Genomic DNA, 27,195 nt, shown 5'->3' with positions numbered 1-27,195 from the left:
GAAACTGCGCTCAAAACTCCTAGGGCTGCTGCCCAGAATGCCTCCAAAGCTGCTGCTCCAATAAAACTTGTGGGAAGCAAGTGGGATGCCTATAGCAAAAGGAGAGATGTGGCGCGCTCTATAGTGCATTCACTTTTTAATAAAAATCTCCAAAGGGTAAAAGTTACACTTACAAGGATGAAGTCAATAATAAGCTTAATGCACATGTGTGCAAAGTTCCGGTCTCCCTCAGGTGGATATGCCGCACGTGGCTACTCTCTTCAGTGGCCAGTAGTGTAGATTTCTGAACAGTAACAGAACTCTGCGCTGGAGGTGGGCGGACCAGGAAGAACTGCGTGCCTATTGCGTCATTACGCGTTTCGTCATGCAAAGCCTTTATCAGATCTGATCATCTGATGAAGGCGATTCATGCTGAAGGCATTGCATGTAGTGGAGAGGAGCCAAGTGCGGAATATCCACCTGAGGGAGAGTGGGCCCTTGCACACGTGCAATGAGCTTGCTCATTACAGGATGTGTGCCTGGCATCTGACAAGCTGTTCACCTACATTTCTCATGTAAGGACCTGTCTCCATTTTTTGCACAGGAAAACTGCAACCAGTGTTAATCAATGGGCTAGTTCACAGAAAAACAATTGATGGCAATGCAAAACTGTCAGACAACTCGTGCAGAAAAACGATGGAACAGAAGAACTGAGGAGTGGAGACAGGCCCTAAGGGCTCGTTCACACTGGAGGTGCTTTTGGACTTTTTAAGCGCTGGCGGTTTTTCAAAATCGCCCTGAAAGCACTTGTGCGTTCGTTTCCGATACGCTCAGAAAAGCGGTGCATGGACCATTTTTGAGGCGATTCCACCTCAATGGAAGGTATAGGAAAAATGCAAAATGCTCACAAAATCGCTTTTTGCAGCGATTGCATTTGCATTTTTAAGAATAAAATTCATTGTATTTATTCTATTCCGGATCAAAGAGTTCACTTCCTGACTGATGTCAGGAAGTGAAAAAACAGAATCACTCTGCAAAAGCGTTTACAAAAACACCAAAACCACCCAACTCACAGAAATGGGCGGAAAAGGGGGGGGGAGCGTCAAAAAACGCCAAACGCAACCGCGATTGGAACGCAATGTGAACGAGGCCTATGTGTAATTTTCTAATAAGTCATGAGCTCCCTCACCACTGGCTTCCTTCAGCAGAGACTAGCAGAGCTGCTGTGATTTTCCCACCCCCCGACCCCGTTGCATTTTGTCTTCACTTAAAGTGATCTCGAGCCGAGAAGGAAGCCTCAGGATCCTACTAAGGCTTCCCTCGCAGATTAAAAGCCCCCCTCGCAGATTAAAAGCCCCCCGTTGTTGAGTGTGGCCCCTCTCCATGTCGCGGCCACACAACTCTTCTTCCTGATGCGGGGCCGCGCAGTAGCACAAAGCTCTGGCTTACTGCGCATGTGCGAGTGGGCTGGGTTGCCTATTGCGCGCCCCGTTAGGATTAGCGACAATGCATTGTCCCCAATCTTCTGGGGGGGCCGCGCTTAGTGACGGGGGCAACACAGCAGGGAGGGAAGCCTCAATAGGATCCTGAGGCTTCCCTCTCTTTAGGTGAGTATCTGATGTTGTGTACCTGTGCTCGGGTACTAACTATATGTTTATAGATTGCCACCCAATGTGGCAAAATGATCGATCATGCTTCGACCAGAATCTATTTAGAGGGAGATTGATTCCTACCACACACGGTGCATTGATATGCTAAAAATCTATTGAAAATTGATCAACCTGCCTTGTTGCACTGTTTAAAGGGACCGTGAGTAGAGAGCGTGGGTATGCATTTAAGCATACCCACAAATACTTGGTAATAAGCTTTTACCGGCCTGTTTTCTAATGCTTTCTCTCCCCAGTCTGGCCGTGTAAATTGAATTGGGCCGGTGACTCTCAGCAAAGTCGCGCTGTGACCCCGGAAGTGCGAGTTGGATCATGGGGTCTGTGCATGCACAGATTTCCTCCTATTCTCCCATCATACTCCTCTCAGCCTATGTGTGCATGAGCGAGCAAGTCCTTGTGCACAGTGCACAAGAGGATCCGACTTCCGCTTCTGGTCCAGTGCAATTTACACCACCAGGACCGAGGGGAGAAAGATTTAGAAAATGGGCCGATAAGTGAGATTACCAAGTATTTCATGTTTATGCGTAAATGCATACCCACACGCTCTGCTCAGGGTCCCTTCAATGCAATGCTATGGCCCAGTGATCAACCGCTCCTGCCCTGCCCGGTTCATCCGAAAGTTTTCCTCGTGTCTTGATTTTTATGTCAGAATCGATGATTGTCTCAATAGATTTCTTGCAGATTCAGTCAGAGTGATTAAATCCGCTGGGAACATTGACAAGTGTGACCACCTTTACCTTCTTGCCATCTCAAAATCATGATTCCAACCAATTGTCTAAAACACAATGTACTTACATCCATGGAACTGCTGGTGGCGCTGTTGCTACACGTAGAGCAATGTAGTACTGCAGCAGTGAAACTGCCAGTAAAATCCTAACTGTAAACGTAAGATATTACTGGCAGAATGTTGGGTTTCTATTGATCACAAGGCATACCGTTGTGCCTTTGTGGCCTGTTTTGAACTGCACTGTTTTAATTTGTTTATTGGTTTAGCCTCATAAATATATTTGTGATATGTGTACCAACTTGGTTGATCCCTAGTACCTGAATTAAAAAATGAACATGTTATAGGTCTGTTAACTAAAAAGTATGCTTAGCAGTCCCCATCAATTAAGAAGAATGTGAAATCGCCCCTACTGACACTTCTACCTGACTGGAAATATTCCTCCTCTATTGCATGACTACAGTGGGTGCATTTTTACTCGTCTGCCAACCAATGTAGGGCCTCACTTGTTACGGGTAGGGCACGTCATAGTGGCTGCACTATTAATGGGGAGGTAGGGAAGTTATGTATAGCCCAAACTATTTTACTTGTTGCCTAACCACTGATGCCTAACCAATTTCCTTCCATGCTGCGTAATCCTGACCACTTTATTCCCTAATATCCTGCCCTAACCTCTTCACTCTATGATGCCTCACACTAACCAATTCTCTTCCTGATGCCTAACCCTTGCATTTCTTTTCCTTATCTCTTACCCTAAATGACATTTTGTCTGCAGCGCTGTACAGAGTATATACAGTGGGATGCGAAAGTTTGGGCAATCTTTTTAATCGTCATGATTTTCCTGTATAAATCGTTGGTATAATTGCTGTATAAATGTCAGTTAAATATATCATAGGAGACACACAAAGTGACACAATCACACACAGTGATATTTGAGAAGTGAAATGAAGTTTATTGGATTTACAAAAAGTGCACAATAATTGTTTAAATCAAATTAGGCAGGTGCATACATTTGGGCACTGCTGTCCTTTTAGACCAGGTGTCAGGAACCTTTTTGGCTGAGAGCCATAAACGCCACATTTTAAAATGTAATTCTGTGAGTGTCATACAATATGTTTCAAATTGGGACAGTGCGCATGCGCAGCAGAGGGCTCACGTTCCTGTTGCATTGGTGATGTGTATACAGTTGATCCACCAGGCAGTGGAAGTGTCAGACACGTCTTCAGCTTCTCTTGGGTTTCACCAATTTCCCAGAAAGGAGAAATGCCGATTAACAGCTTGTACAATTAGCTAGCTGACTTTAGGGTTGATTCACTTTGTAGGTCGAGATCCCCACACTTTGGCCAAAAAGATTGTGCGGGGATCTCGTCCTACAAAGTCACTGGACCTGACAGGGTCTAGAGTGGGATAATTGGAGCAGCCGTTCGTTTTGGGGTAGCGTGAGTAAGTAGTGCATGCTACAGCAGTAGCGTGCCTACTTTGAATATTTTATTTGCGCTGCCACACTAAGCGGCGCTGCTTGAGCAGTGTAGCTTAGTGAATCAACCCCTACTGATTTGTCTGTGAGCCAGATGTAGCCATCAAAAGAGCCACATCTGGCTCCAGAGCCATAGGTTCCCTACCCCTGTTTCAAAACTGATTATTGGAACTCAAATTGGCTTGGTAAGCTCAGTGACACCTGACCTACATATACAGGTGAATCTAATTATGAGAGAGTATGTATTTAACCACTTTACCCCCGCGCGTACGTATTTCTCCGCCCCTTTTTCCATCCTTTAAAAACCAGGGACGGAGAAACACGTACTTTCCGCGTTCCCGACGCTGTCCGCGCTCCCGCTCGTAAACACGCCGCCCGCCGCTAGTAAAACCGCCGCTGCCCGCTCGCCCGGAGATCAATGAACGGGAAAATCCATTCCCGTTCGTTGATCTAAGCCCCACAATGACCCGCTGCTCTCCTATGGGCAGCGCGATCATTGTGAGAAGAAACTCACGTGTCCAGCCTCCTTATTCTTCCTCCAAGCTTCCGGAAGGAGGCTTGGAGGTCGCAATAAAGCAAAAAGTTACTGTGGCCATCTTGTGGCCAAATAGTAAACTACACCCTACACATTTTTCACATACAAATAAATGACTTTTACACAAAAAATTAACTCATTACCTCCCACACTCCCCATTTTTTTTTTTTTGTAATTAAAAAAAAATTCAAAAATTTACAATTAAAAAAAATACATAATTAGTTACCTTAGGGACTGAACTTTTTAAATATTTAAGTCAAGAGGGTATAACACTGTTACTTTATAAACTATGGGCTTGTAATTAGGGATGGACGCAAAACTGAAAAAAATGCACCTTTATTTCCAAATGAAATATTGGCGCCAAACATTGTGATAGGGACATAATTTAAACGGTTTTATAACCGGGACAAAAGGGCACATAAATTTCATGGGTTTTAATTACAGTAGCATGCATTATTTAAAAACTATAATGGCCGAAAACTGAAAAATAATTTTTTTTTTTCCCCACATTTTTCCTATTTTCCCATTAAAACACATTTAGAAAAAAATAATTCTTGGCATTATGTCCCACCTAAAGAAAGCCTAATTGGTGGCGGAAAAAACAAGATATAGTTCATTTCATTGCGATAAGTAATGATAAAGTTATAGACGAATGAATGGAAGGAGCGCTGAAAGGTGAAAATTGCTCTGGTGGTCAGGGGGTAAAACCCCTCAGTGGTGAAGTGGTTAAGGGGGTCAATTGTAAGTTTCCCTCTTTTTTAATTTTCTCTGAAGAGTAGCAACATGGGGGTCTCAAAACAACTCTCAAATGACCTGAAGACAAAGATTGTTCACCATCATGGTTTAGGGGAAGGATACAGAAAGCTGTCTCAGAGATTTCAGCTGTCTGTTTCCACAGTTAGGAACATATTGAGGAAATGGAAGACCACAGGCTCAGTTCAAGTTAAGGCTCGAAGTGGCAGACCAAGAAAAATCTCGAATAAACAGAAGCAACAAATGGTGAGAACAGTCAGTCAACCCACAGACCAGCACCAAAGGCCTACAACATCATCTTGCTGCAGATCGAGTCACTGTGCGTCGTTCAACCTTCGGCGCACTTTACACAAGGAGATGCTGAATGTGAGAGTGATGCAGAGGAAGCCTTTTTTTCCTCCCACAGCACAAACAAAGCCGCTTGAGGTATGCTTAAGTACAATTGGACAAGCCAGCTTCATTTTTGAATAAGGTGCTGTGGACTGATGAAACTAAAATTGAGTTATTCGGGCATAACGGGGCGTTATGCATGAAGGAAAAACACAGCATTCCAAGAAAAACACCTGCTACCTACAGTAAAATATGGTGGTGGTTCCATCATGCTGTGGGGCTGTGTGGCCAGTGCACGGACTGGGAATCTTGTCAAAGTTGAGGAACGCATGGATTCCACTCAGTATCGGCAGGTTCTAGAGACCAATATCCAGGAATCGGTGACAAAGCTGAAGCTGCACCAGGGCTGGATCTTTCAACAAGACAACTCTAAACACTGCTCAAAATTCACTGGGGCATTCATGCAGAGGAACAAGTACAACGTTCTGGAATGGCCTTCTCAGTCCCGAGACCTGAATATAATTGAAAATCTTTCAACCAGAATCCAGACTCTCATTGGAAGCTACAGGAAGTGTTCAGAGGCTTTAATTTATGCAAAAGGAGGATCTACTAAATATTGATTTAATTTCTTTTTTGGGGTGCCCAAAATGTATGCACCTGCCTAATTTTGTTTAATTATTGCACACTTTCTGTAAATCCAATAAACTTCATTATACTTCTCAAATATCACTGTGTGTGTCTCCTATATGATATATTTAACTGTCATTTTTATCGTAACAATCAACAATTTATACAGAAAAATCATGACGATTAACAAGGTTGCCCAAACTTTCGCATCCCACTGTACTGTAGTCTTGTCACTAACTGTCCCTCAGAGGAACTCACAATCTACTCCCTACCATCAACATATGTCCATCCGTCATAGTCTAGGGCCAATTTTAGAGGGAAGCCAATTACCTATCTGTATGTTTTTAGGATGTGGGAAGAAACTGAAGTGCCCAGGCGAAACTCGCGCAAATGTAGGGAGAAGATACAAACTCAGTGCAGATAGTGCGCTGGCTGGGATTTGAACCAGGTACCCAGCACTGCAAGGCTTTCCGATCATTTTCCAATAGGAGTGGATGGAAAATAGACTGAAATTGATTGGAAATCAGGACTGACATGTTGGAAATAATCGATCTGATAGTAAATCTGCCAGAAAATCTCATAGTGTGTACTTAGCATTAGTTGAATGAAACGTGGATAAACAAAAAATTTCAGAAAAACTGTTTTTTTTTTTTTTTTTTGCTTTTCAATGTGCTTTTCAATTGTTTTCAACTACTTGGAGCAGTTTATACAATACTGTAACATGTAACAGCAAAATATGTAATAAAAAGATACAGTACATTTTGTACACGAAGACAACTTTGTATGCATGAAATGTTGTAAGTCGAGTTGTTTGTAAGTAGGGAACCCTCACATTATCAAAAAACATACAAAGCATTTCCTGAATTCTGGGGTATATTTAAAAATGAACTTATTAATTTAACTAGTTATCAACTGAGGGTTTTTTTCCCATTAGGACCAGACCAATTTTCACCTTTCAGCGCTCCTCCCTTTCTTTCGCCTCTAACTTTATCACTACTAAGCACAACAAAATAATCTATATCTTGTTCTTCACCACCAATTAGGCTTTCTTTGGGTGGTACATCATGCTATAAATTATTTTAACAGGAAAAATAAGATAAAAATTGAAAAAAAATATATTTTTTTCTCCGTTTTCAGCGTTCTAGTATTACAATTATACATGCTACTGTAATTAAAACCCACGTATTTTATTTGCCCATTGTCCCGGTTATTACACCGATTAAATTATCTCTATCACAATGTATGGTGACAATATTTTATTTGGAAATAAAGGTGTATTTTTTTCAGTTTTATGTCTGTAACTAATTACAAGCCCTTTTTTTTTTTTTTTTTTTTTTGCAAAAACAAACAGTAATATACACTCTTGACACACATATTAAAAAAAGTTTAGTCCCTAAGTTAACTTAATTTTTTTTTTTAATCAAAGGTTTTATTTGGGTAACTATGGGAGTGGAGGTAAGGAGTTAATCAATGCTATTTTAAATACATTTAAAATAGCATTGATGAACTCCTTACCTCCCCTCCCATAGTTACCTACATAAAACCTTTTATTTAAAAATAAAAAGTGACTTAAAAAAATACATAAATAGTTAACTTAAGGACTAAACTTTTTTAATATGTATGTCAAGACTGTATATTACTGTTTTTTTTTTTTTTTTCAGGGCTGTGGAGTCGGAGTCGTGGAGTCGCGCAATTTTGGGTGCCTGGAGTCGGAGTCGGGAAAAAATGCACCGACTCCTAATGAATTTGTAACTGTAATTAAAATAGAAAATATGATAAAATGTTCTATTTCTCAGATAATAGTCATTAAAAAGAATGTATATATACAGTATATATACAGTAATAGCTGTGCTTAGTCCACAAAAATGAAATAAACCAATCAAAATGAGTTACTTGTGCTGCTTCAATAAAGCAGTCCCCGTATTTTTAAGGTCAGATATACATATCTGATTGTGACTGTATATATGATGTGTACACAGGAATCTCATATATATATATATAAAATAAATAAAATCTATGCTGTAAGAATAAAGCCTGATGTGTAGCTGTGTCACTGATAGAGATGGTCAACGAGATGGAAATAATTCTGCATTGATGCTGATTTATGCAAATGTATGCACTCCCTTTGCTGATGAAATCAAATAATTTGATATGTTGTTAAAATTTGGTTTGGTGACTACAAATTAAAGGGTAACTGAGACAGATGAAAAGTAAAGTTTTATACATACCTGGGGCTTCCTCCAGCCCCCTTCAGGCTAATCAGTCCCTCGCTGTCCTCCACCACCCGGATCTTCTGCTATGAGTCCTGGTGATTCAGCCAGTCAGCGCTGTCCGGCCGCATGCCGCTCCCACAGCCAGGAACATTCTGCACCTGCGCAATAGTGCTGCACAGGTGTAGTATGCTCCTGGCGGCGGAGTGTGTGCATGCGCACTATGCCCGACTGGCTTAAGTACCTGGACTCATAGCAGAAGATCCAGGTGGTGGAGGAGGACAATGAGGGACTGATTATCCTGAAGGCGGCTGGAGGAAGCCCCAGGTATGTATAAAACTTTAATTTCATCTGTCTCAGGTTTACTTTGTTACACAGTAGTACTATACTCTACGTATGCACTCCCCACAGAGCTGCAGGGAATCCACTGAGAATGCTGTGCACATTGAACACAGAGGTGTTGTCTGTTTACAATCTCCTCATTCCCCTACAGAGTACCTGCACATCATTCTTACATGTACCCACACTTACATTGCCTAGGGCCTGATAGATGTTCTTTGTTCCGGTTTGTACCTTTTACAAGTACTCTTACCAAGGACTAGTTTTAGTCTAAAGGGAATAAATATAGTAGTCTACATATCCTTCTCACTTCACTTGTCTTGTAAAATTCCTAAGCGTTGGCAGTTACGAGACGAATTTCATGTTACATACTTTTAATCAACAAAATTGTAATATGCAAATTAGAGGAGTCTGAGTCGGTGGAATCCTAAACTGAGTCGGAGTCAGTGGATTTTTGGACCGACTCCACAGCCCTGGTTTTTTTTGCAAAAAAATAAAAAGTGCTTATTAGTTTTAAGGCGTAATTTTACTTTTTGGCCACTAGATGTCCCCCACACTTTATTTAGATGTAACTTTAGACGGCATACACGCGTTACAGGAAGTAATTGGTGTATGTAATACATTGACTTTTGTCAATGGACACCGGCATCTCATTGATGTCGGTATTAATTGGTGTCGGGCACTGATCTGTATGCTAACGGATCGCGTTGAGGACTGCGCGCGGCAGCCGACGGGTGCGCACACAATGCAATCACAGCAATATACTAATATCTACGTCCCTGGGACTTCAGATTAAGTCCTGTGGGACGTAGATATACCGCTCACGGTGCTGTAAATAGTTAAAAAGGGCAATATCGAACACAAATGTAAAATATTACTTCTATCCATCATTATAAAGGCAAGGTTCCTATTAGCAGGCCACCATCTACAGTTTCAGTCTCTACACACTTATGTATTCACGATGCTCTCTCACACAGAATAGACTGCTAAGCCCCCTGGCCCTAACCTAAGTAGTGACATTATCAGTGAACACTGCAAGAGACTGAGTGGCACTGGATTAATGTTAATGGAACTTCCCCCTCCATCCTTCTTCGTTTTAATGATCCTATCGTTGGTAATGGTCTTGCAGTCTATTGCTGCTGTCCACATTCCATCAGTAAAGATCTTTAGTGTTAAGTTTGTGGGAACTTTGTTCATTGACAGTTCTCCGTTATTCAGTGTTGCAGTAGGTACTTGGTTTTACTTCCAATAATGGGGCCGTTGAGAACAGGAAGTGGAATGAAATTCTCTCCAACAGGGATACAAGCAGTTATTACATTTTGTGGTTTAGAGATTGGTTAGAACATTAGTGAGATTTCACTTCCTTATTTATTACTCCAACCACTTCACTTCCTGATGCCTAACACTATCCACTTCACTTCCTGATGCCTTACACTATCCACTTCACTTCCTGATGCCTAACGCTATCCACTACACTTCCTGATGCCTAACGCTATCCACTACACTTCCTGATGCCTAACGCTATCCACTACACTTCCTGATGCCTAACGCTATCCACTACACTTCCTGATGCCTAACGCTATCCACTACACTTCCTGATGCCTAACGCTATCCACTACACTTCCTGATGCCTAACGCTATCCACTACACTTCCTGATGCCTAACGCTATCCACTACACTTCCTGATGCCTAACGCTATCCACTACACTTCCTGATGCCTAACGCTATCCACTACACTTCCTGATGCCTAACGCTATCCACTACACTTCCTGATGCCTAACGCTATCCACTACACTTCCTGATGCCTAACGCTATCCACTACACTTCCTGATGCCTAACGCTATCCACTACACTTCCTGATGCCTAACGCTATCCACTACACTTCCTGATGCCTAGCGCTATCCACTACACTTCCTGATGCCTAGCGCTATCCACTACACTTCCTGATGCCTAACGCTATCCACTACACTTCCTGATGCCTAACGCCATCCACTACACTTCCTGATGCCTAACGCCATCCACTACACTTCCTGATGCCTAACGCCATCCACTACACTTCCTGATGCCTAACGCCATCCACTACACTTCCTGATGCCTAACGCCAACCACTACACTTCCTGATGCCTAACGCTATCCACTACACTTCCTGATGCCTAACGCTATCCACTACACTTCCTGATGCCTAACGCTATCCACTACACTTCCTGATGCCTAGCGCTATCCACTACACTTCCTGATGCCTAGCGCTATCCACTACACTTCCTGATGCCTAGCGCTATCCACTACACTTCCTGATGCCTAGCGCTATCCACTACACTTCCTGATGCCTAGCGCTATCCACTACACTTCCTGATGCCTAACGCTATCCACTACACTTCCTGATGCCTAACGCTATCCACTACACTTCCTGATGCCTAACGCTATCCACTACACTTCCTGATGCCTAACGCTATCCACTACACTTCCTGATGCCTAACGCTATCCACTACACTTCCTGATGCCTAACGCTATCCACTACACTTCCTGATGCCTAACGCTATCCACTACACTTCCTGATGCCTAACGCTATCCACTACACTTCCTGATGCCTAACGCTATCCACTACACTTCCTGATGCCTAACGCTATCCACTACACTTCCTGATGCCTAACGCTATCCACTACACTTCCTGATGCCTAACGCTATCCACTACACTTCCTGATGCCTAACGCTATCCACTACACTTCCTGATGCCTAGCGCTATCCACTACACTTCCTGATGCCTAGCGCTATCCACTACACTTCCTGATGCCTAACGCTATCCACTACACTTCCTGATGCCTAACGCTATCCACTACACTTCCTGATGCCTAACGCCATCCACTACACTTCCTGATGCCTAACGCCATCCACTACACTTCCTGATGCCTAACGCCATCCACTACACTTCCTGATGCCTAACGCCAACCACTACACTTCCTGATGCCTAACGCTATCCACTACACTTCCTGATGCCTAACGCTATCCACTACACTTCCTGATGCCTAACGCTATCCACTACACTTCCTGATGCCTAGCGCTATCCACTACACTTCCTGATGCCTAGCGCTATCCACTACACTTCCTGATGCCTAGCGCTATCCACTACACTTCCTGATGCCTAGCGCTATCCACTACACTTCCTGATGCCTAACGCTATCCACTACACTTCCTGATGCCTAACGCTATCCACTACACTTCCTGATGCCTAACGCTATCCACTACACTTCCTGATGCCTAACGCTATCCACTACACTTCCTGATGCCTAACGCTATCCACTACACTTCCTGATGCCTAACGCTATCCACTACACTTCCTGATGCCTAACGCTATCCACTACACTTCCTGATGCCTAACGCTATCCACTACACTTCCTGATGCCTAACGCTATCCACTACACTTCCTGATGCCTAACGCTATCCACTACACTTCCTGATGCCTAACGCTATCCACTACACTTCCTGATGCCTAACGCTATCCACTACACTTCCTGATGCCTAACGCTATCCACTACACTTCCTGATGCCTAACGCTATCCACTACACTTGCTGATGCCTAACGCTATCCACTACACTTGCTGATGCCTAACGCTATCCACTACACTTCCTGATGCCTAACGCTATCCACTACACTTCCTGATGCCTAACGCTATCCACTACACTTGCTGATGCCTAACGCTATCCACTACACTTGCTGATGCCTAACGCTATCCACTACACTTGCTGATGCCTAACGCTATCCACTACACTTGCTGATGCCTAACGCTATCCACTACACTTGCTGATGCCTAACGCTATCCACTACACTTGCTGATGCCTAACGCTATCCACTACACTTGCTGATGCCTAACGCTATCCACTACACTTGCTGATGCCTAACGCTATCCACTACACTTGCTGATGCCTAACGCTATCCACTACACTTGCTGATGCCTAACACTATCCACTACACTTGCTGATGCCTAACACTATCATCTTCACTTCACTTTCTGATACCCAATCCTATCCCCTCCACTTTCTATAGCCTAACCCTATTTACTTCACTTTTTGATGCCTAGCTCTAACCACTTCACCTCCTTATCTCTTACTCTAACCACTGTACTTCCTGGTGCCTAATCTTGGCCACTTCACTTCTTTACACCTTACAAGTCTCAAAAATTAGTGCATGTTTGAAAATAAGCAACAAAGACTCCTACTCTGTACACTTACTTACTAATTTAAAGTAAACCTGTGAGCTCAAAAAAGATGACTGCTTCAGTGGACAATCAGGCGCGCCGCCCCGCAAGCATCATCTTCATTGTTGACTCAGTTCCCCTGTGTGCCAGTTGATGTCACGCACATGCTGCTCCGTAACCCCCCCCCCCCCCACACATAGGTACAGGCCCAGCCTAGCGATGACACCCAAAGGGATAGGGTCCTCATCAATCATGTGTGTATTAATCGCTTATTGAACTTATGGGGCTTCTACCAGGACTAGAAGGCAGTGGAAGCAGTGTTTTCCCCAGGCTCTTTTAGCCAGTTGCACCACCCGGCTAATTTTGGTGAGCGCCCAGCTGTCATTTGCTTCACTCCTCATCCTCCTCCTATGCTATGAGCAGAGTTGCACTGGCCCTGCATTTCCCCCGTCATGCCCCACCCGGCTACTTTTTTATGCCACCCGGCTGGAAACATTTTCTGGGGAGAATACTGGGAAGAGAACGATGGATGCGGAGGGGGCTGGAGGAAGCCCCAGGTATGTATTAATCTTTTATTTTTGTACGTCTCTGGTACACTGTAAGGGCCCTTCTGCACTGGATGAGCTTCTATCTGCTTTTTGAAACACACGCATTTTGCTTATCGCAAAAGAACAGTGATTTACATAGTAATGGGGGTGCTCTGTTCACAGTAATGGAATCCATTTATGCCCAATCGCAAATGTAGTGTCTGCAGCATTTTCCTACTTTGCAATTGTGTTAAATGAATGGGAGCATAAGCAAATCGCAAAGCAAATGCAGTGCTGTGCGACTTGCTTTGCGATCTCCCATTTGAAAAACATTCATCTGACTCACTTTGGGAATCGTAATCTCTGTGAAATGCGTGCTTGTAAACTATGGAAAATCCAATTTTCAGAGTGGAAGGGTACTTTTTTTTTTTTTTTAAGCATTAGGAATGTGAGAATTGTAACTTACAGTTCTCCCGTTCCTCATTTTTTTATCAGGCATTTGAACAATCTACTGATTTGCTTTGAGATGTGCTTTGTTTTAGAAACTTCCCTTTTTGTTCCTGTAATGTGTGCCTGTTTCTGTGTAGCTGGTTAGAGGAAGATTCAGACAGTTGCCTGCATGTTCTATTGCTATTCCTCATCTCCTGGGAACCTCAAGCTGGGTTTACTGACCTGAGCTGTGTGTTTGCCTTATGTCTGGTCCACATCAAGCAGGCCCAATAGCTGTAACGCCGGAGCATCTCCCTGGCTGCTGATTGGATAGAAGAAGGGATTTTCCAGCTTCACTAACTCGTCGCCCACTGCTGAACATGCCTTTGTGTTTACATCACCCTCTCCGGCTGCACGGTCAGCACACAGACTTGTGAAAACCAGCACTCAGTATACAGCAGAGTCCAAGGGAAGGTGAGTGCTTGTGGACTGACTGAGGACTGTGCCTAGTTTAGTGATATCTCTCAGTGATGTTATAAGGCAATTTAGAGAAGTGTTTTCTCTGTAGGACTTCATGCGTTGGGTGCATACAGGTTGGAAATTCTGCTGGACAGGTGGCTGTCAGATGCATAGAGCTGCTTTCCTGCCAGGGGGGATTACATAGAGTGTTAGTATTGGAATATTGTATAGGTTTATGATGTGATTGCTTTTCATGTATTTTTATGCAAGTCTGTATGTTGTGATTGACTGGAGTATACAATATAATACTGGGCAGCACAGTATCTAAGCACTGGAGTCTTGCAGCACTAGTCATAGGTTTCAATACGTCCTGGGCACAGTTTGTGTGGAGTTTATATGTTCTCCCCATGTTTGTGTGGAGTTTATATGTTCTCTCCATGTTTGTGTGGAGTTTATATCTTCTCCCCATGTTTGTGTAGAGTTTATATGCTCTCCCCATGTTTGTGTGGAGTTTATATGTTCTCCACATGTTTGTGTGGAGTTTATATGCTCTCCACATGTTTGTGTGGAGTTTATTTGCTCTTCCCATGTTTGTGTGGAGTTTATATGCTCTCCCCATGTTTGTGTGGAGTTTATTTGCTCTTCCCATGTTTGTGTGGAGTTTATATGTTCTCCCCATGTTTGTGTGGAGTTTATATGTTCTCTCCATGTTTGTGTGGAGTTTATATGTTCTCCCCATGTTTGTGTGGAGTTTATATGTTCTCCCCATGTTTGTGTGGAGTTTATATGTTCTCTCCATGTTTGTGTGGAGTTTATATGTTCTCTCCATGTTTGTGTGGAGTTTATATGTTCTCCCCATGTTTATGTGGAGTTTATATGCTCTCCCCATGTTTGTGTGGAGTTTATATGTTCTCTCCATGTTTGTGTGGAGTTTATATGCTCTCCCCATGTTTGTGTGGAGTTTATATGTTCTCCCCATGTTTGTGTGGAGTTTATATGTTCTCCCCATGTTTATGTGGAGTTTATATGCTCTCCCCATGTTTGTGTGGAGTTTATATGTTCTCTCCATGTTTGTGTGGAGTTTATATGTTCTCCCCATGTTTATGTGGAGTTTATATGTTCTCTCCATGTTTGTGTGGAGTTTATATGTTCTCCCCATGTTTGTGTGGAGTTTATATGTTCTCCCCATGTTTGTGTGGAGTTTATATGTTCTCTCCATGTTTGTTTGGAATTTATTTGCTCTCCTCATGTTTGTGTGGAGTTTATATGTTCTCGTCATGTTTGTGTGGAGTTTATATGCTCTCCCCATGTTTGTGTGGAGTTTATATGTTCTCCCCATGTTTATGTGGAGTTTATATGTTCTCTCCATGTTTGTGTGGAGTTTATATGTTCTCCCCATGTTTATGTGGAGTTTATATGTTCTCCCCATGTTTATGTGGAGTTTATATGTTCTCCCCATGTTTGTATGGGTTTTCTCTGAGCATTATGATTTCTTGACACAAACAGAAATGTACTGGATGATTATTAGTAGCTTCTCCCTCAGAACTGGTTCCAGACTGTTGCAGTGACATCAGATGATAAGCCCTTCTGAGGGACCAATTTGAATTGTTCCATAAGCTATATAAAGCATATATAAGCATAAAAAATGTCAGTGTTGTATAAATGCACAACAAAGGTAATACTGTAGATAACATTCATGATAAGGTATACCGTATGTTCTTTTGTTTGTGTATGGGCAGTCACTACACTTTTTCTACCTTTAATCACTCCATGGTAAATATACTATTCTACTAAACAAACATATCAGATATGAGACATTACAGAACATGCGAACAAGCACAATTTCGTACATTTGATCCCAACGTATGAATGCACGTTGTGGTGCGATAAGGCGCAAATGTTATCAGCCGCAACACAATAGAACCCATCAGGAAAACGTATGTGTCGTGCGCTAAAATGTTACTAGACGTGTTACATCACAATGCATGGGAACAGCTGTACTGTGAATGTTAACATAAAAGTGTATGGACTCTCATGTTACCATGTGGATTGCACATTTTCTGCTGTGCTTCAAAACTGACAGCGCAGCACATAGTGTGAATGAGCCCAAACTCCTGCACGGGAGTGTCCTTGGTTCTCACTGTTGAAAGTTCTCTTCTTTATTGTATAAACTTTTTTTCACAAGGCAATTTGAAAGACAAACTCCCTAGAGTCTAGACCATCCCTAAACAGGGGGTGCTGGGCTTTGACAGCAAACAATATTGTATTGACAAGCTCTTAAGGTGACTCTAGATGGATGTTGCAATTATTTGCTTAATTCAGAAGCTGTTGAATCAGATACCTGAGTCAGGCAGGCAGAGCGGGAAAACTTTTACTACAGTTTAAGGATCATAATTAATGAAGACTAATCATTTCTATTAATAAGCTATTGGCTTTTAATAATAACCTAATTATGTAACTGCAGTTTACATTTTAAAGAGACTCCGTAACAAAAATTGCATCCTGTTTTTTATCATCCTACAAGTTCCAAAAGCTATTCTAATGTGTTCTGGCTAACTGCAGCACTTTGTACTATCACAGTCTCTGTAATAAATCAACTTATCTCTCTCTTGTCAGACTTGTCAGCCTGTGTCTGGAAGGCTGCCAAGTTCTTCAGTGTTGTGGTTCTGCTATGAACTCCCCCTTCTAGGCCCCTCTATGCACACTGCCTGTGTGTTATTTAGATTAGAGCAGCTTCTCTCTTCTCTCTTATCTTTTACAAGCTGGATAAATCGTCCTCTGAGCTGGCTGAGCTTTCACATAGTGAGGAATTACAGACAAGGGCAAAGCTGTTTGCAGGAAGAAAAGAGCAGCCTGAAACTTCAGTGCATGAGAGATGCAGGGGGAAAGAAACACACAAATGATCTCTTGAGATTCAAAAGGAAGGCAGTATACAGCCTGCTTGTGTATGGATGTATTTTCTATGTGTGGACATACTGTACATCAACCTACTTCCTGTTTTGGTGGCCATTTTGTTTGTTTATAAACAAACTTTTTAAAACTGTTTTTAACCACTTTTAATGCGGCGGGGAGCGGCGAAATTGTGACAGAGGGTAATAGATGTCCCCTAACGCACTGGTATGTTTACTTTTGTGCGATTTTAACAATACAGATTCTCTTTAATGCTGAGGTCAACCCAGATTTGAAGTTAGTTATCTGCAGTGTGTGGTAGGGTTAGAATCTTTTTTTTTTTTTTTTTTTGCTTGTCCTCGTTGGTATTGGCTTTCTTTACCATGTGTCCAGGTGACAGGAGTCAGCAGGAAGTGTTGTGCTTCTCCTCATGTCTCAGTAATGTCACCTGGTGTTTAAAGATTGGGAAATGTAGCTGTCTCCAAACTGAAATGGAAATTTAATTTTTAATTATGTGAAATTACAAAATTTTAAAACATAACTGCTAATTTCACTTTAAAAAATCTGTTATGATTAAAGTTTCAATAGCGCAGAGAGGATGTGATGTGGCGAGTGCACTCTACAAAAAAGCCGTGAACCATATACAATGATGATGGTGCAACATCCAGAATCAATAGAAAGTCCATTCAATAATATCAAGAGATGTAAAGCAATTCCAGGAGCAGCTCATCCAATATAAAACTTGAACTTTTAATTTGCTTCCTTGTAAAAAAAACACACACAATGGTATCACACGGCTTAAAAATACAAAAAATGAAAAATGACAAAAAATGTAAGATACTTAACAGGCCATTGCAGATAGATAGAGGTGCGGAGGTGTAGTCGACGGCCGTTTCACCCCACAATGAGGGCTTTCTCGAGACCGAACACCCCAAAGTAGTGGAGAGTGAGGCTATATAGCACGGATACTCCCCCCCCCCCCCCCATCACTGGGCGCGGCAATGCAATTAAAGTTTGAAGGGACCACAATTTCCACATTTGAAGATTTGTTTTACCTCAGTGAGGCCCTGCTGTTTATCCTGATTTAAAGAGAATCCGTACTGTGAAAATCTTACATAAATAAACCTACCGGCCTGCATGTTCTCCCAGGCCCTTCTGTGACATTTTTGCAGCTCCCCGCTGCTTCCCTGGTGATAAAATCACTGCTTTATTCATTGTTTTTGTAAACAATGAAGATGGCCGCCAAACAGGAAATACATCATCAGAGCAGGTGCCCGTTTGCAGTGACTCCTCTCAAGCCTGACTTGACTGCTGGAATGTTACTCCCACTTGTTGCCTTAGCTGCTTGTCTGGACTTTGAACTCATCTTTCTGCACTCACAGCTGTTCACAAGGTTACAGCTCTGTGAGAGTAGCAGACAGCTGGCTGTAAGCAGAGACCTTACCTGTGACTCATACACACAGCACACAGGAGAGCAGAGGGAGGCATGGAGGGGGCGTGCATAACTTCTTCCTATCACAGCAGAGGCAGTCCATTCCTCCCTGGGTCGACAAAGCTTGACAAAGAAAAGAAGATTAGATGTATTACAGAGACAGTGCAAGTAGAAAAGGCTGCAGTAATCCAGACTACATTAGAACAGGTTTAGGAACTTCTAGGATAGAAGAAATAAGGCTGAAAATTGGGTTACAGAGTCTCTTTAATGTCACGTAAATATTGACCTGTGTATGGTTATGCTTATTCACACATCTGTGATCAGTAGATTAATCTGATTTCTGCTTTCTGCATACCCCTTCCTCACACATCTGTAGTCAGTAGATCTTATTGCTTCTTTCTGCATATCCCTTCCTCACACATTTGTGGTCAGTAGCTGAATCTGAACCCTGCTTTCTGCATATCCCTTCATTACACATCTGTGATCCGTAGATAAATCTGGTCACTGCTTTCTGCATATCCCTTCATTACACATCTGTGATCAGTAGATGAATCTGGTCATTGCTTTCTGCATATCCCTTCCTCGCACATCTGTGGTCAGTAGCTGAATCTGATCCCTGCTTTCTGCATAAACCTTCCTCACACATCTGTGGTCAGTAGCTGAATCTGATCCCTGCTTTCTGCATATCCCTTCCTCACACATCTGTAGTCAGTAGATGAATCTGCTTTCTGCATATCCCTTCCTCACACATCTGATCCCTGCTTTCTGCATATCCCTTCCTCACACATCTGTGATCAGTAGATAGATCTGATCCCTGCTTTCTGCATATCTTGTCCTACACATCTGTGATCAGTACATGAATCTGATCCCTGCTTTTTGCATATCCCTTCCCCACACATCTGTGATCAGTAGATGCATTTTGATCACATATCCTTTCCTCACACATCTGTGGTTAGTAGATGAATCTGATCCCTGCTTTCTGCATATCCCTTCCTCACACACCAGAGTGAGTAAAGGTACCCTTATGCCGGGCATACACGGCACGTTTCTGGATGCAATTATGTGCGGATCGAGCCGCTGGCTCGATGCCGGCGCATCCCCGCTCGTGCGTGCGGATCGATTCCCGCTCGTCCCCGCCGGTGCTCCTTCTCAGCCACTCGATTCCCCGGTATTGTCTGCCGGTGGGGATCGAGCGGGGAATCTATCCGGCAGGTCATCGGCCCTGTCTGATATTATCAATCAAGCCCATCAGCGGCTCAACTGATAAGGAAAGAAAGTGCCGTGTATGCCCAGCATTACACAGATGTTTGGTAGATCAGATAAATAGTGTCTTCCAAATATTGATCATTTTCCTGATCTACATCTGTGCTCCTGCACCATTAAGGCGGCCGCTAACTATACAATCTTTTTCATCCAATCTTACCATTTCTATGTAATATGAGGGAACTGCCTAAATTATCCATTCAATATATTCACTCAGTTTACCCTTATACTACATAGATTTGGTAAGGTTGGATGAAAAAGATTGTATCGTTAGTGGCCACCTTTAGATATTAGACAAGATTTAAAGAGACACTGAAGTCTCCTAAAATTCAGCTTTTTAATTCAAAAACCTTTGTAACATTATTGCGCTAAGTAAAACGGAGCATCCCCACGGCTTAACACTAACTTATTCCCCCTAACTCCCCTAGCAAAATCCACGACTTTCTTGGTCGTGGATTTTTCTGCCCTCAGGAGGCAGAGCTTTCAGCTGCAGCTCTGCCTCCATGCGCGTCAATCCGCACATATCTCTGCCTCTCCCCCGCTTCTCTCAGTGAAGGAAGATTGAGAGAGGCGGGGCGGAGGCGGAGGATCCGCGCTGATAGACGCATGTAGAGGCAGAGCTGCAGCTGAAAGCTCTGCCTCTCACGGAAGCACTTCCTGCAGTGTGCCCCGGGAGTTTGGGGGGAATTGGTTAGTGTTCAGCCTCGAAGATGCGGCGTTTTAGTTAGAGCAATAATGGTAAAGAGAATTTTTGCAATAAAAAGCTGAATTTTAGGAGACTTCAGAGTCTCTTTAAGCAGTAATCTAAGTCGCTGCTGCAGCTGTAAACATGTGCTGTGCCTGCAGCCTTCCCTCTACTTTCCTGGCAGCATCAGTCAAAGTATTTACAAAATATATTACATTAGTACTTCAGTCACAATATGGATTGACAAATGCTATAGTTTAAATAGATTTCTGTTGCTAGATCTGTACGTTCATGGCCACCTTAAACCTACCACACACATGGATAGTCAGCTGGGGAGATAACAGGCAGAAAATTACATAGCTGTTACATGGGAAGAGTGCAGCCAGTATTGGTTGTAGTGATACACAGGCTTCCGTGAGCATGAAGTGTTCCCAAATAAAAGGCAGTTAGAAGATTCTCATAACTCTGCAGAAGAGGTCATAACCAATAGTTCACTATAACTTCATTATTAACAGGACCACTTTGTAGATGATTTAATGTATTAATATTATAGGAACACTCAAAGAGCAGTTGTTGTCACCAAGGTAAAAAAGATGTATCCATGTTTATTGCTGGGCCAGTAACATTTGTGGTTTTTGGGGAAATGGAAGTATATAACTTGTAGTGCCATAATGTATCAGTTTCTCTTGGTTTATTAGTAAGCAAAGGCGCTTGTAGCATGAGTGTTTTCAGTGTGTTTTGGAAGAGTGTATATTCTTTGTTACAGTGGTTGATTAAATAGCCACAACAGGTCCTGAAGTGCTGTATAAAGTAACAACAACAATAACAATAATATTTATATAGCGCTTTTCTCCCTGGGGACTCAAAGCGCTGTGACCCTGCATTTTGCCCAGTGGGAGCATGTAGACTGCAAAGAGTAATGGTGATAGTACAGAACCCTGTGAAACTCCATAGGCAAGTGGCACTGGATTAGAGTAGTGTGTGCCCAGACATACTTGCTGTGTCCTGCCAGATAGGAAGGTCTGAAACCAGCTAAGAACAGTACCCCTTAGGCCACAGTAATTCTTCAGTCGCTGGATTAGTATTTCATGAAGTAGAGAGGTAATGGAACAGTACTCACAAATATTTGAAATATTGTGAATGAAAACACTGCTAAAAAAAAGCTTACAAATGGAAAGATATACTTTGCAGTAGGGATGGTCAGTGAGATACAAATTATTTTAAAGTGATGTCAGATTATGCAGATGTAGGCAGCTTGAAATAGATTAACTGAAGGTTGGGATACAACTGGTTATTTTCAAGCTGCATAAATTTGTCCACAAAGTTTGCATACTCCTGCATCAACTGAGGATGGGTTACATAGTTCCCTGGTGGGGATAGTTTGCGATTGATTACTGGTAATTTGTAAGAACCAGCTCTGTTGACGCCAATTACAGAAAAGCTTATAAAGTTTCTGCTGTACTTGCCTGCTGGGATTTATCCAGCCCCAATGTAGATCTGGAGGCATGATGAGCGGTGGAAGTAGGAGAGAGTTCAGAGCAGTGGGAGCAGAATGAGAGAACACTTGTTTGTGTTCATGGTTGATGATGTAGGAAAACCAGTTTTCATTAGGAGTGAAGGTTCTGTGTGACTGTACACCTGGCAGATTATATGATAGAACTGGCTTGTACAACCTATGATCCAAGATCATATACTCTGGTCCTTCATTCCCTTTACTGTGAGTGTGTCCGGGAAGGCTAAGTGAAGCTACAGCACATGGTTTCTGCACCACCACTCTGCATGGACTGAAAGATCTGTCTGTGCATTATACTTGGTCAGTAAAGCGCCTTTTAAACCACCAGTAAGAAAGAAAATAGTGTCAGGGTTCACCACCCTGACACTATTTTCTTTCTTACTGGTGGTTTAAAAGGCGCTTTACTGACCAAGTGTAAACCTCCCAGATAGGAGAAAACTCAGGAGAAAAAGTTAAAGAGTAACTGTCGGGAATAGAATAAAAAATCAATTCTTTATTTTTATCTGATAAACAAGTACCGTAATACGGATGCTAACCAGGAAATCCAAAGGTTAAAAATCACTCTTATTTTTCTTCTCCATAAAACATCATTCCCCAGTTTCCCTGGCTCTTATTTGGTACATCTGCCACACAAAGGAAGTTGCAGGGCATGATGGGTTTTCTTTTTTTCTTTTCTTTACTTTTCCCTCAGACTTAACTAAGGCAACCTGATTGGCTGAAGCCTCTTTCCCTCCTTGCTTTCCCCTCCCACACCTCTGTTCCTCTCTGATTGGCCAATATTTCTCAATGCACTTTCTACTGCAGAGCTGGGTGGAAGTGTCTGAAGACTGGGAGAAGGGAGGGCTATAGTACACAGACAGAGTGAGGGAGGAAATGATGTCAGGTTTGGCTTCAAGGTAGACACATGCAAAATGGAAAATCATAAGAAGGATTTTCACTTTTTTTTTTTTTTTTTAACTATAGATTAATCACTAAATTCAAAATGTTGACAGTGCAATACATATGTTATGTAAGTAGAGCAAGTATTTATCTACTTATATACAGTGGTGTGAAAAACTATTTGCCCCCTTCCTGATTTCTTATTCTTTTGCATGTTTGTCACACTTAAATGTTTCTGCTCATCAAAAACCATTAACTATTAGTCAAAGATAACATAATTGAACACAAAGTACAGTTTTAAATGATGGTTTTTATTATTTAGTTAGAAAAAAAAACCCTCCAAATCTGCATGGCCCTGTGTGAAAAAGTGATTGCCCCCCTTGTTAAAAAATAACTTAACTGGTTTATCACACCTGAGTTCCATTTCTGTAGTCACCCCCAGGCCTGATTACTGCCACACCTGTTTCAATCAAGAAATCACTTAAATAGGAACTACCTGACAAAGAGAAGTAGACCAAAAGCACCTCAAAAGCTAGACATCATGCCAAGATTCAAAGAAATTCAGGAACAAATGAGAACAAAAGTACTGTAATTGAGATCTATCAGTCTGGTAAAGGTTATAAAGCCATTTCTAAAGCTTTGGGACTCCAGCGAACCACAGTGATAGCCATTATCCACAAATGGCAAAAACATGGAACAGTGATGAACCTTCCCAGGATTGGCCCGCCGACCAAAATTACCCCAAGAGCGCAGAGAAAACTCATCTGAGAGGCCACAAAAGACCCCAGGACAACATCTAAAGAACTGCAGGCCTCACTTGCCTCAATTTAAGGTCAGTGTTCACGACTCCACCATAAGAAAGAGACTGGGCAAAAACGGCCTGCATGGCAGATATCCAAGGCGCAAACCACTTTTAAGCAAAAAGAACATTAAGGCTCGTCTCAATTTTGCTAAAAAACATCTCAATGATTGCCTAGACTTTTGGGAAAGTACCTTGTGGACCGACGAGACAAAAGTTGAACTTTTTGGAAAGTGCGTGTCCCGTTATATCTGGCATAGAAGTAACAAAGCATTTCAGCAAAAGAACATCATACCAACAGTAAAATATGGTGGTGGTAGTGTGATGGTCTGGGTTTGTTTTGCTGCTTCAGGACCTGGAAGGCTTGCTGTGATAGATGGAACCATGAATTCTACAGTCTACCAAAAAATCCTGAAGGAGAATGTCCGGCCATCTGTTCGTCAACTCAAGCTGAAGCGATCTTGGGTGCTGCAGCAGGACAATTACCCAAAACACATCAGCAAATCCACCTCTGAATGGCTGAAGAAAAACAAAATGAAGACTTTGGAGTGGCCTAGTCAAAGTCCTGACCTGAATCCTATTGAGATGTTGTGGCATGACCTTAAAAAGGCGGTTCATGCTAGAAAACCCTCAAATAAAGCTGAATTACAACAATTCTGCAAAGATGAGTGGGCCAAAATTCCTCCAGAGCGCTGTAAAAGACTCGTTGCAAGATATAGAAAAATGCTTGATTGCAGTTATTGCTGCTAAGGGTGGCCCAACCAGTTATTAGGTTCAGGGGGCAATTTCTTTTTCACACAGCTCCATGTAGGTTTTGAGGTTTTTTTTTCTCACTAAATAATAAAAACCATCATTTAAAACTGCATTTTGTGTTCAATTATGTTATCTTTGACTAATAGTTAACGGTTTTTGATGAGCAGAAACATTTAAGTGTGACAAACGTAAAAGAATAGAAAATCAGGAAGGGGCCAAATAGTTTTTCACACCACTGTATGTGTTTTTTTTCGAGATATTATGGCTGAGAGCTGCACTTTAATGACCTATGGCATCACCATCAAGTTAGGTGTGGAGCTACCAGGTAAAAGATGAACAGACTGGAATCCATGGTGTAGCAGAAACAAACGTTTTCTTTAAAATGTAAAGTAACTCTCACATTCTGCTCAATATTTCAGAAAATTACCTTTTTGGCTCCTCCCTAGCAAGTGTGTGCTAACTACTTCAAAGTTATGGTTGCAGTATTGTTCTTCATGCAGTTCCTAACCTCGGCTAATCTTAGCGGACATGTTTAGTGAATGCAGCAGCAGGAAAGGAGTGTAAAAGGGTATAATAGAGATCAGGGAGGCTTTTCAACCTTTGTAGTCAGCCTTTCCTCCAAGACCTGTTGGCTTGTACCTGTGTGCTGCTACCATAGAGATGTTACCTGTTACTTAGCCTGGCCATCTCATAACTATGGCCACCTGGAGAAAACTGTGCTATAGTCTAAGCTTGCCACACACTATTCAGTTATCACTCAATTTTTTTTGATCGATGTCATTGATTATATCAAAAGTTTTTTTGTTTTTTTTTGTTTTTTTTTTTACATTTTATGACCTACATCTCCTGCATGCATTGCGGCGTCTGGAAATGTGCAACACAACTGCATGTAATTCAAACTGCTGCAACGGCGGGTCTGTTTGGAGAAAATGCAGGAGACCATACATATGGGGTGCAGCCCCCAAAAGTAAGAAATGCATCAGCTGAGGTGTCCAATAGCGACTGCCTTTGCTTGGCCAGCAATCCGTTGTGGTGAATCTCTTTGGCCGAGCTGTGGCCGAGAGCATTGTTCTTACTGCTTACCCGGCTCCCATGTTAATCATACCCATGCCACTCTGTGGTACCTTCGCCCCCGCATAGCAACAGAACGAATCGCTAGCCTGCAGGCTAGTGATGGTGTCTGTCAGTTTCGGTCCTGCAATGTTGCCCAAGAGGCCAGGTACCCATCTCCGCTGGACAATATTAATCTTGTGTGTACGAGTCTTAAGGGGGGGTTGTTTCACAGATTTCGTCAAAAAGGTGCTCAGGTCCCTCTTCAAATCAGCCGGGTAAGTTTGCAAAAAAATGACCTTTAATTACCCTTCTAATGTCTAATAGAATACCACAGATTTTTAGGCAAATCTGTCAGGGCAAAATGGTTTCGGTTTTGCAGTTGACAAGCACACAAGGTTTTTTGTTTTTTTAATTCTTTTGACTTTTATTATAGCCATTTAAGAGAACATTGGTTACTTATTCTCTAAATGTAATCCTAATGTGCTGTTTTTAGCACATTCTTGTCACTAGCAAACATAGTAGAAATTCCATTTCCAACAGATAATGTGCATTGCTGACCCCCGGGCTTCGGCCAAGTTTCGCTAAGACTTTAATTGCCATCGCTAATGTACGTCACTTTTTCAGTGTTTAGTAAATGCAACTTTACTGTCCTTGTAGGGGCTGAAGAAAGCAGTCCTGGATCATAAAACCAGTAGGACAATGGCATCCGTGCTGGGATCATAAGGTTATGGCACATATAAATATTATGATTGAAAGTGTTGACACATGGTGCAAGGATTTGCAGAGTGCATAGAGACATATACGTGTGACTTGCTTTTTCTGCTGCTGCCAGTTGCTGTGGAATTCTATGTCAACTATTCTATATCGCCCATGAAGTCAGGGCACCAGTCAGCTGCACGAGAGTATATTTATTTATTCTTATTTATTTCCTGTACTTATAGTGCGCCAATTATGCAGTGCTTACAGAGTACATAGAATACAGTTCAGTTACTGTTTGAGAGACACATGGCACCTTAAAGTGGATCCGAGATGAAAAACTAACTATAACAAGTAACTTGTCTATATATCTTAACTAAAGTTTAGATAGTTTACACAGCAAATCTAGCTGCAAACAGCTTCAACAGTTTATGATTATTTATTCCTGTGATACAATGAGAGTGGCCATGTTCTGTTTGTCACATTACACACAGTCAAGCTGATCTGTATCTCCAGCCCTCAGCCTGTGAAAACTTCACTCCTCTCTCCTCCTCCACCCTCCTCCCCTCTGCCTCTGAAATCTTTGGCTAGTAACCTCCTCCTCCTCTTGTCCAGACTGAGCTCCTATAAGCCCTTGCTACATGAGTCTGAGAGTGCCAAGGCACTGGAGAAGCTGTGGGCGAGGCTTGTTTAGTTTATAGGGAATTAGAGTATTAAAAAAAAGTATTTGGCTTGAGGAATGCCCTATAAACTATATGAAAGGAACACAATTATGCAATGAGTAAAAGTTTATCTCAGATCCACTTTAAGTGGGTAAAGGTGAAGATGTAAAACCTGTACATTCACTTGGGACATAAATTACTTTTTTCCCATGTCACTGTTGCTTACATTAGGTAGTTTAAGCAGATCTGACAGGTTTTGGACTAGCCCATCTTCTCATGGGGGTTCTTTATTTCTTTATTTACAAAAGCACTTACTGAATGA

At 42.3% G+C, this 27,195-nt stretch overlaps 1 protein-coding gene across 4 annotated transcripts in view; it reads left to right on the top strand.

The window, feature by feature from the left end:
• The window catches only part of TRAF7 (TNF receptor associated factor 7), a 108,992-nt gene that overhangs the window by 12,556 nt on the left and 69,241 nt on the right, over window positions 1-27,195 (top strand). Inside the window, exon 1 of one of the 4 annotated variants that reach the window (XM_068244321.1) lies at window positions 14,204-14,264. The exons of 2 other annotated variants lie outside the window; for them this stretch is intronic. The gene's annotated coding sequence lies outside the window, so the exon portion shown is untranslated. Of the gene's footprint in view, window positions 1-14,203; window positions 14,265-27,195 lie in introns of those variants that run through there. One more of the 4 variants, XM_068244324.1, reaches the window with a different exon arrangement.

The sequence above is a fragment of the Hyperolius riggenbachi genome, chromosome 7 (genome assembly GCF_040937935.1).
Source record: "Hyperolius riggenbachi isolate aHypRig1 chromosome 7, aHypRig1.pri, whole genome shotgun sequence".
NCBI lineage: Eukaryota > Metazoa > Chordata > Amphibia > Anura > Hyperoliidae > Hyperolius > Hyperolius riggenbachi.
Note: the sequence above shows the minus strand (reverse complement) of the source record. Positions and strands in the feature narration are given on the sequence as shown.